This window comes from Zosterops lateralis (assembly GCF_965231275.1).
Source record: "Zosterops lateralis genome assembly, chromosome: 6".
Taxonomy (NCBI): domain Eukaryota; kingdom Metazoa; phylum Chordata; class Aves; order Passeriformes; family Zosteropidae; genus Zosterops; species Zosterops lateralis.
Window position 1 is genome coordinate 46,963,570 of NC_139761.1, and position 11,293 is coordinate 46,974,862.

Sequence of the window (11,293 nt, forward strand, 5' to 3'; positions counted from 1 at the left end):
AGCGTGCCAGAGAGCCCTGCAAGGAGCTGCATGCAACCAAACAGCACCCACTCGCCTCCCTGCATCTTCCATTGCCCTCTCCACCTGCACCCTGCGGCCCAGAAGGTGTTTTCCACCAGAGGACGTGGCTGAAGGGCCAGGATGTCCTTCAGCAAAGTGCCAGATGGTACATTCACACCGGACGAGGGACGTGGCATGGAGCCACATGGCAGTGCTGGCGTGGGGGTGCTCAGCCTTGGGTACATGGCTGGCAGCATGGGACAGCTCAGGGATGAAAGGAAAAGGGACTAGTTGTACCCAGCTGCAGGGGAGTCCTTCCCATGCATCCTCACCCCACAAGGCAGACTGGCTCTTCTGGCTGCAGTTCAGCCAAGCAAAGAGGTCTCTCATCCTCTCCCACCACCTGATGTTGTGCCAGCAGCTTTGGATGGGTTATGACTGCAAATGCAATTGCCTCCCAGCCTGTTTCCACCAAAAAAGTGCAGCTAAGGATTTATAGACTGACCACTCCCAGAAGAATTTCTGACTACAGTTATGTTAGTCAGTCTGGAGATCCGGTCAGGAAAAGCCAATGGGGACAGCAGGGAAAGGAATTTAGCTGGAGTGTAGATGACAAGGACAGTATCTCCCCCTCTTAGATTTGTGCTTTTGACATGATTTATATGGTTTTACTCTTTAGTATAAACACAAGCTTTTATTTCAAAGCCTACAAAAGCCAAGACCAAAGGTGATCCATGACCAGCCAGCCATTTAACCACTGCCTTTGCCCATGCTGAGGATATTGCTCCCAAGCATGCTGCTTTCTAATACCAAAGCCATCCCATTTTCATTCTCACCCTGCCAAGCAGAGAGCTGGCCACATTCTCATCCCAGAGCTAAAAGCACCTTCAGCTTTGAGAAGCTTGGCACACATCACAGAGGACATGTCATGATGGAGAAGAGAAATGCAGTCCTGTTGATCTTCAAGGGCCCTTGTTGCCCACTGCCTGGTATGCCCATCATTTGCTGCATGACCCCATTAGCTCAGCAGGTTTATCCTGGGGATAAGGTCCTTCTTTGCCTTTTTACAGCAAGAGCAGACAGGGGTAGCCCAGAAAGGTATGCAGTCAGATATGTCTGCAGCCTCTGAGGGTCTGCCTCTCTCATCCTAAGACAACAAACACCATAAATACTTGCTGGGTGCACTTGCAGTCTCCTGGAGAAAGGGCCCTATAGGAAATAGGACCAGAGTCCTATTTTCCCATACCACCTACACACCAAGTGAAAGAAAGCACAGGATTAAGCTGTGATTCTTCAAAGCTACAGATAAATATAGCATTTCACTTCTTAAGCACAATCCCCAGTGACAGGAACTTGTCCATCTCAGCAGAGTGTGGGGGACAGTCACAGGTGAGGGCAGAGTGAGCATCCAGCACACACAGGGGCTGTCACTGCACAGTGCAGTGACTAATGACAGTGGCTAATGGCCAGTGCAGTGTCATTAGGCCCCCATATTCAAATGACAAAGAGGACCCCTGCCTCCCTGAAGAATAATTTTTGTTCCCTTCTTTCATGTTGTCTGCAGTTTCTGGCAAGTACCAATGCAAATTGAGGTGCAGATCCCAGCACGGATCTGCAGCCAGAAAAAGCCAATGCCCACAGCTATGCCACCCTATGACCACAAAACTGTGAATCTCCCTAAGAGATCCAGGATTCAATACAAATGCAATGGGCTATGCTGGTTTACTATGGGATGAGACATTCCCCAGGCCAGCAAACACATTTTGCAAGACTTTTCTGACCTGGTTCATGGCTTGATGAATTTTCTATATGCACACAATAGCCAAAATGCTCATGGGTGTGGGATGAATTAGCATGTGTCAGCTCAGATTCTACTTCCTACCACAGCCCCAACAAGGAGGCACCAGCTCTGAGTTTCAGAGGATTACTTTCTCCAGAGAAAAATACTCAAGACAGGCAAAGCCCAAGCTGATGCTCCTGCCCTGCTCTTCTCTTTTTCCCTTGGGGGCCATGATTCATTACCAGCTGGTTTTGTTCTTAATCTGAGGTGACACAGGGGTCAAACAACGTGGTTTGCAGGTCTTCCTCCATCTTCACAACCCTGTCAGGCCATGGCATGCTGGTCAGATGCCACAGCTCTTCATATATGAAATCCTGCAGCCTGGCCTCCTGACTGAGAGCTGGGTATTGCAGCAATTTGTAACATAGGTCTTCTCTCTGAACACATATTATCACTGCTACTGTGGGTGGCAAACTACATGGACTCATTTGCAGGAGGAAAAAGGCAGCAGTATTCCCCTCACCAACCCCAGGCAGCTGTTAAGCATGACATATATGTGTACTTTAACCCCAGTTTCAAAAAAAACCCAGAGATATATCCTGACATCCACCCAGAGCTTAAACATCCTCCAACTCATCTCCATGCCAGCAGGTCTCACTCAGCCCTGCTGCTGAGTGAGATCCTGCAAGTGAAAGCTGGGGTGATCACACCTAGCCTTGCTCCTTTTGGGCTGGCTGACCCCCAGCTAAGACCAGTTCAGTCACCCTCTCCTTCCCACCTGTCCTGCTGGAGTCCAACAGAGTTCACTCTTATCTTTGCCTCAGGTACTGCTGAATGAACCTTGCTCAGGTGCCAGACAAAGAGACAGCCAAGCTCAAAGCAGAAGGGATTGTGAGGATGACACAGAATTAACAGGCATCAGCATTCAGCAAGCAAGCGGAGAATGCGCCGATCTATTTTTAATGGTACAATGAGAGTGCTTTACAAAAGGATGTGTCTGGGGAGATTCTGCCCAGTCAGAGATTTGCATTCGGGTATTTTGCAGCAGTCAACTTCCCTTGATATGTGGGAGGCAGTTTGTCTCTTTACCACCCCATAGAGCAATTCAGAGGGCCCTGGCTCAGTTTTGGCTGAAGGCTCATCTCTCTGGGTCACCTTCCTCCCCTGCTGCATCCTTCAGACTTTCCACCAGAAGAGCTGAACCTGACGTGAGCAGCAGGTAAGCTGTAAAGGACAGCTCCAGGCTTGCTTGGCTTCTGGATGTCAGCCCTGCTGAGCCAGCACAGCTGCTGGGGACACCTCTGTGAGGTCCCCCACAGCAGCACAGTGGTTAACATGGCTTTTCATGGGCTAGCTCCAGTCAGCAGAGCTGGCACCCTCTCTGCACCAGCCCTCCACTCAACAGCCTCAAGTGCCAAGCGAGGCTCCGGCTGCGCCCGTCCGCTCCCCACGCAGGGCTGCCGGCCAAGGCAGATGAAGATCCATGAATAACTCCACTCAAGCCACAGCTCAAGGAGGACCAGGCTGCCATTGCAAGCTTGGAAATGAGGGTTGTTAGAGGCAACGCAGAAACAATCAGATGTTGTAGACACTCCTTGGTTGCTTCTTTTCAGCAGTGTGCTTCAGAGATGGAGGGACCCTCTTTGTCTGGAGGGTCTGAATTTCAATGGGAGACGGGTGATTTACACGGGCACAGGTTTAACATTTGGAAAGGGCTTGACTTGCTCGATACAAAAAACCTGCAATGCCCTAATAGACTGAAATTTCTCCCCGAGCTTCTGCTGCATCAGCTGAATTACCATGTGTTAGCTGCAGACAGCAGAGCTCCTCAGAGAACTAAATCCCCGATTAAAAAGCCTGAAAGAGGTGAGCTGAAAAGCCGGGATGCAGGCACACTGCGCACCTCCGTGCCGGATGAGTAATGTGGGTTGACAGAGACGGACCGGAAAGACGCACTGCATCATTAGCAGGGCTGGAGGACATGGTGGGGAACAGGATGCCAGGGCCATGCTGTCACTGGAACCTCCATACAGGATCAAAGCAGTGGTCTACCTCATTCATGTCCCCTCACCAGCATTGCCTAATGACAGGTATCCTACAAAAGCCTGGGAGAAGCAGGATGATGCATATTTACGGACTAGTCATGCAATAATTTAGGTTTAAAGGGACCTCAGCAGTTCAGCTGGTCCAACCCCTCTCTCGCTTAAAGGAAAACGAGCATCAACACCAGAACAGGTTGTCTTGCCCTTCTGGTTGCCAAATTGCTTGTTCCCAGTCATCAGTGGACTCAGAAATAATGCTCCCCATAACTCAGCATGAGAAACTCTACACAGAGAGCCTCTTCTGCAAATTGCTAGAGGACCTTGAAAGACTCTGGAGAAAATCCTCTAGAACACAAGGTCTCTGCCCCAAGAGAAGGCTTTATTTAAAGAAAATACAATGAAGAAGACAAGACATACATGCAAATATCAGGGAACCATGAGCACTTTCCGCACACAAAAAACAACGTGGAAAAAGGCATAAGAGGTGCACAAAGAAAGGAAATCAAAGAAGGATTTCCAGCCCCAGATAGGTTTCTGGGAGGCTCTTAAGTAAGTTTTGACTTAATGCGCACAGTCCCTGCATTTCTGTCCTGTTAATGTTCCCTGTTTACAACAGGAGACTCTGTGTACCAGATCATCTTCCAGTGAACACCTCCATGTTCTCCTCTGAACCCAGCCTGGATTAGCACTTCACCTATCTTCTGAAATGCTGATCCTTCCAAGACACCATGCAAACAATACCTGTCACTTTGGGAAACTGAAGATCCAAAGCAGCAAAACCAACCCCAGAGAAGCCCTGGGCAAAGCAAGGAAAGAAGCCTCCAGCAAACCAGCCTAGATTATCTTGTCCAGCTGGGTCTAAGAAACCTCAGAGTAAGAGCCAAACATCAGAGAAACAGAGCCAGCCATCCTACAGGAGTCATGGCAGTGTGCAGCATAGTCTGGGCAGGGCTCTGTGCTGTGCACAGTCCCACAGTGTGGCCAACCTTTACTCTTAATCTCCTTTCTTGAAGTGGAGATGGTTGAGAACCAAAGGAGTCTCTTGGACAGCATGGACCCAAAGGTTTGTGGCAGAAAGTCTAGAAATGCCTCTTGGAAGAGAAAGAGTTGTTTTCCTCTCCATGAACTCATTCTGAAGAGGAGACAGGGTGACCAAGGCACTGACCATGACCAGATCTTGATATTTTCCACCATGGTCTCAGCTGCTGGCCCATTGCTGGCAAAACAACTGTCCCATGGGGATGAGACACATGTCATGGTCTCCTGCTCCATCAGATGAGCAGGCAAAGCCATTGCTGGAGTGCACTACACCACTCACTGTCCCTGCAGGCACCTGCACTACCACTAATCACACCACAAGCTCTCCTGGCTTTGACAGCAGCCCCTGACACCAGTAGTGCACAGCACCTTGGCACGGTCAGTTTTTACCCTCCCTCACACTCCCCTGGCTGTGTTATAATCCTGCACACACAAATACACCCAGGTCTCCTGAGTAAGCTTGAGAAAAATCTTGAGCAGAGAGCTTGTTTAGCTTCTTATCTGATGAATGCTCCCAGGCCACTCACCTCCCTTCCCCGAGCCTGCCACAATTACGTCAGATGCCTCCTTCCCACTGGCATCAGGCCGGACAGGTGTATCTTCAGAGAAGAAAGGTAAAGCTTGAAAAACAGGTTTTAAAACCCAGAGGGCATGGGGATGCAGAGGAGTGTCAAAGCTTTCCCCACAGGATGACTGCATTGCCGTTCTGGCTGCAGGAGTTTCTCTGCATAGCAGCAAGGAAAAGAGTGCAGTGAGACCCAGAGACCGTGAGCACCTGGGAATTTCTGCAGCCATTTCCCCTTAACCCATGGCAGAGGGTAAAACGGTGCACAGACTCTCCCAGTGCAGCATCCTGACCATCCTACTGGGAGAGAGGGATCAGCATCTACAAGCTCCTTCTCTTCATCACCTCTTTCTCTACCAGATTCAGCTGCTGGCACTGTTTCAGTATGATGGCAGTGTCCTATGAGCCTGCACCATAAATCAGTGCTGCCAAACACCGGAGCACCTCCTTTTCCTCCTTCCATTCCTGATAGTGTGAACATGCTCTGCACCTGACTGTGCCCAGGGCTTTGGGAGCCGAGCTGTGCACCAGAGAAATTAACCTCTGAAATCCCTAAGAAAAGCCTTGTTTAAAGGCAAGGAAGCAAATCCAAAGAGGAAAAACCTCCATCCTCCATGTAGATTACAGCAGCTGGTGCAGAGAGGTAAGGGGTAGGGATGGAATGGGGACTCATGCCAAGAGAAGTCACTTCAGAAATCCAGAGGTACAATGGGTTTCCAGCCTTTGGGGAGGTTTCCAGCCTTTGGAGATTTCCTAGGGGAGGACAGGATTGCACAGGAGAGAAGTGAGTTTTCTCCCACCTCTTAAGATCCAATTTGGCAGCATGGGACAGACACTACTGCTTAGTCCTACCCAGCCCTCAGGGGTGTTTTCGTAGTAAAAGTGACGTTGCATTTAATTTTAGGTGAATATAAGCTCTCCAAAGGCTCAGTGGCTTTCTCAGTGAGGTGCCTGGCACCCAGCAAAACCACACTGCAGACAAACATGGTGCAGTATTTGCAAGAATAATCTTCATGCAGAGTCCCCAGTGCACCTAAGGACTCTGTCCACTTTGCTCAGCTCTCTGAAGCTTAGCTGAGGCTAGATTTTAAAGAGCAATGCTAGATCCAGGTTTTCTTTACCTTCTTTCTAAGCAGGGACAACTGAAAACCACAGGAGGATGATCTGTTGGGTTAGAAGACTTTTGGTGTGAGCTGCTGTCAACTCAGCTTGGAAACCTTCCAGCCTCAGGTTTGAGCCTCTCAGCTGTGTTGCCAATAGGACAAGGGCAGGAATTTCTGCCCACTGCCATTGCAAAGAGGCATCTGGACATCCCTATGCTGCTCAAACTCTTGCCTGTCTACTCTTGTCCCAGCCATTTAGACAACCCTGCACATCCAGGCTCTGCCACTGTGGCTGTGCCAGGCAAAAAACTGGGTACAAGACACCTGCAAAGTCCTTGAGGGTGTTTGAAAATCCCAAATATGCTATGGCCAGGAGGATTTTCTTGGTGCCACAGCTTATTTTGTTTTGCAAGCTGTTACAAGCAAAATTAAAGTGAATGCAGAAACCCCCATGCAGACCCAAACCCCAACAAACCTCTTCTGCAGAGAGAGTCCTCCCGGCACAGCCGCCCGAGCAGAGGCACACAGAGGCCAGGCCAAACCCCACAGCACCAATTCCCGTGCACCGAGTCCTTCCGAAAACAAAGCTCTCCACAGCCACCCTTGGGCGCGTAGGCAGCCGTGCCCCAGCGCAGGAGGATGAGACAATGCGAGCCAATGTCAAACACCGCTCCACGGGCAAGCTGCTCTCAAGGTTATCATGGCCCCTGCACTGCCAGGCACAATCCCCAGCGCTACCTGTGCTCTGCGGGCTGCTTGGGTACCCTCACCCTTTCCTGCCACAGAGGGGTCTGCCTTATTACCCCAAATCAGAGCGAGATGGAACCTCTGGCAACCATTCCCAAGGCATTCGTCATCGCCAGCTGCTTGGGACAGGGATGGTCTCTCCTCTCCTCTCCTACATACGCTTATGCAGCACCCAGCTCCCAGCAGGAACCTGTCGGTAACTACCGCAATACCAGGGATGAACGCGTCCGTGCCTAGAAAAATCCAAATATCCCTGTCAGAACAGCACTGCTCCGCATTCTTCCTTCCAACGAAACCGCAAATTACTGACCTGTGCACAGAGCTCCCCCAATGCAAGCTGAAGCACTGACATCAGCTTTTGCTGTTGCTCAGGAATTTAATTCTGGGGGAGGAGAAAAGGGAGGGGGGGAGCAGGAAGGAGAAGGAACTTATTTATCAATAAGGGAAATAACCAGGGATCTTTAAAAACAAACAACGCTCAGCACAGAAAGCAACATTTATCACTATATAATGATTGAGGGTGGGCGGGGGGCGATCAATCGGTCCAGGCACATTAGGGAAGGTGGAGAGGATTATTTTAAACGAGCAGCTTAACTCATTAATCGCGAGCAGCGCCTTTGGAGCCGCAGCAGTGAAGCGTTGCATGAAAACCCCCGCTGCTGAACACATGCCGGCTGCGTTTAAACGCCAAGGACACAGGGCGACACTCCAACCTCTTTCATCATCAGAAAAACCACAGCGCTGTTAACACCGCTTCCTCAAACACCAGCCCTCCGCCTCGCCAGAACACCCCTCCACCCGCGACCCCCGGCCCGGCGGGTGTTCCCCGGAGCTTCCCGCGCCCCCTCCTCACCTGCAGCGCGGCCGCCCGGCGAGCGCGCACCGCCAGGGCAGGGTGGGATTTCCACCACCCCCCGCCCCGAAAACAAGCGCAGCATCCCCGACATGCGCGGCCGCGGAGCGCCAGCCCCCCAACCCCCCCTTCCTTTCCCCAATCCCCGCCGTGTGGCTGCTCCAGCCCCAGCACTTGGCACACGCATCATTCCCCTCGCACCGGAGCCATTCCATGCCCGCAGAGCCGCGCAGCGCGGTGCCCGGGCGCACGGGCGGACACGCACACACAGCGGCACATGCTGCCCGCCGCCTCGGGGAGGGCGCGATGCCGGCTCCGCTCCCCCTCCCCGCCTCCCCGGGGGCGCAGGGCCCCGTCCCGCTCGGACACGGCGCGGACACGGCGCGGACACGGCACTGACCCGGCGCGGCGGGCGCGGGCGGCCGCCCCGCTCCGCTCCGCGGGCTGTTCCGCTGGCGCGGCCGCTGCCGGCGCCGCAGGGCCCGCATGCCGCGGCGGGCGGGGACGGGGGGGGGGGCCCGCTCCGCGCTGCTCCGCGCTGCTCCGCGCCGCTCCGCGCGTCGCCGGGAATGCGCCGGCGATGAGGTCATGCCTCGGGAGCGGGGGGGGGGGGGGGGGGAGAGGGGGGAGAGGAAAAAAAAAAAAAAAAAAAAAAAAAGGAGAAAAAAAAAAGAGACAGCGTTGACGTCACCCGCAGCCAATCGGAGGCGGGCAGGGTGACGTCAGCCCCGCGGGCGCGGAGCGGCGCGGAGGGAGGGAGCGGGCGCTGCGCCCCGGGAGAGCCGCAGCTGCGGGGTCGGGGGCCGGGGGGACCGCGGGAGAGCGGCCCGAGCGGTGAGACCCTTCCCGCGGTGACCCTCCGGCTGGGACAGCCCCGCAGCCGCGCTGCGCCGGGCAGAAAACGCGCTGGCCGTGTGTTTGTGGGTCGTGGCTGCTCCCCGGGCTGCCTGGCGAGGCAAGGCTGAGCCGAGAGCTCTCCCACCCTGCCGCCTGTCAGCGCCCTGCCTGCTGAGCCTGGAGCAGCGGGGACCTGCGGGGTGCCCCACGGGACTCGTTCTCTCTGGGGTGCCCCAGCTGCAGAGGGACGGGCGTAGAGGCAGCACGGCAGGCTGGCATGGCAAAGTGTGACCAAAAAGCTGGAGGAGCCTGACCCACGGGTCAGCTCCTGGATGGATGGAGTCGGCTCCATCTCCATCTCCATCCCCATCCTGGAGCTTAGGGCTCCCCATCCTGCTGTGGGTTCACCAAAGAACTGGGCAACTGGCCTGGTTACACGGCAGGGGTTTTTCTCTGCCCTTGGCCCTGGCCTGGCAGCTCCAGCTTAGAGAGGGATTAGGATTTAGAAGCTTAGGTTTTGCTGGAGCTTAGGAAATGGAGGGAACCTTCCTCCCTGCCGATAGAGATGCCGGATGTTTTAAAATTAACTCTCATGTCTCCAGACGCGCGGCCGGCAGCTCGCTTGAGAAGAATGTCGAGCTCCCACAGTAACTGGCGGCAAAATCTTTCCCAGAAATGTCATTTCTCATAAAGCACCAGAGGTAGAAAACCCTGGGATGCTAAAAAGTCTCACTCTCCCCATTGCATAAGCAGCGCTGAGTTCGTGCCCTTCTCCTAGTGCAGAAAACCAGCTCACCCAAAGCTGTCAGCAGGGAAACTTTTACAAAATTAGGGATATTCTACCTAAACTCATGGGTTTTGGCCCAGTTGTCATAATCAGTGGCAAGATGCTGGGGTAGCATGGGCACTCGCTTCTTTAGTGGCATGGGAACACTTGGTCCTGGTGGGAACTGGAGCAGCAGCACGACTGGCGTGGCGGGAACGAAGCCTTTCCTGCTGGTTTTCCTGCCCAGCTCCCTCCTCGCGGCCATGTAAAGCACCCAGATGGGGAAAACCTGAGAAAGACTTCTCTTGCCTCAGCTTTGGACTGTTTCCTCAGCTACACCCCTTTTCTGGAGTAAAATAGGAAAAAGAAGGGGAAAGGAATGAGTCTTAAAATCCCAAAGCTTCCTCATCTAGGCAGAGAGCCATGAGCTCACAAAGCCTGCTGAAGGAAGAGGATTTAAACAGTTTTTTTTCCAAACTCCAGTTAAAATCAGTGTTTCCAATACTGGACCTGGCTCATCACAGATGAGCATCCCAGATGAGCTGTCAGGAAGATTGTTCCCTGTCTGTCCAGTGGCATGGCACAGGGGAGGAGAGTGGGAAGCAGATGTGAGAAGTATGTCGAGCTTGGAGCAGGCAAGGGATGGAGAGGTGATGAGGATGAGGCAGAGGATGGAGTGTCCTGAGGGACACCTTTGAACTGTACATTCCAGCAGGAGACCAAGCTGAGCTCCCTCTTGAGCCTTCATCCCTGGCAACCTCTCCTCAGCTAATCCATGGATGCCCCTGCTGCATCCCTGGCTGATGAGGACACAGGAGATTTGACCCACACAACATCCCCATTGGCAGCAAACAGGAGGAGCAGCTCCAGCAGGGCTGGGGACCAGTGGGACATGGGTTCTCACGGCCATGGGAGAGGCTCCAGCCCACGGGACCTGCATCTCTCCCACACCCACTGCTTCTGTGCGAGGCGCCGCAGTCGAGCGCCTGGTGGGGAGAAACCAAAACAAATGATTCATTGCTGCTAAACTGCTCCCGGGATCACAGGGGCCAGGAGCAGGCGTTGATTGAGGCTTGCAAAACCTCACCTGCCTCTCAAAGCTGGGAGCTAACCCTATTTAGATCCCAATCCTGCTCAACCTGATATTCTGGCGTTCGGGTGCGGACCCACAGCTACATGGAAGTGGGCAGCCAGTCTGAGCGAGGGAAGTGCTGTGAGCACACCTGGTCAGCTCTGGATGGCTCCCATCGTCCCTATTACCCCTATTTTCCCCAGGGGAAATTAAGCTGGGAGAGCCAGGGCAATGCTGTAATGGTCAGGCAGGCAGAACAAAGCAGCCTCATCTCTAAGCTCCATCTACCAGATGTGAATCTATTGTCTCAGCCCCAGGGCCATCACACTCCCCTCTCCATCACAGCCATCACCAGCCGAGCAAAAATTACACAGCAAGTTGCTTATGGCTAAAGGAAAGCACTTTGTTTCAGGTTAAGCACTTAAAAAATAATTCACCCCACTCCAGTTTTTCCTCTTTCCCAGATTTCAGGCACATCCAAAGATGGATT

The 11,293-nt window shown here is 53.3% G+C and overlaps 1 protein-coding gene across 3 annotated transcripts in view; it reads right to left on the reverse strand.

The window, feature by feature from the left end:
* The window catches only part of DUSP8 (dual specificity phosphatase 8), a 48,405-nt gene extending 39,316 nt beyond the window's left edge, over positions 1 to 9,089 (reverse strand). Inside the window, exon 1 of one of the 3 annotated variants that reach the window (XM_083864336.1) lies at positions 8,529 to 9,089. The gene's annotated coding sequence lies outside the window, so the exon portion shown is untranslated. Of the gene's footprint in view, positions 1 to 7,331; positions 8,293 to 8,528 lie in introns of those variants that run through there. The other 2 variants (XM_083864337.1, XM_083864335.1) reach the window with 2 other exon arrangements.
* Between the last annotated feature and the right edge of the window lie 2,204 nt (positions 9,090 to 11,293).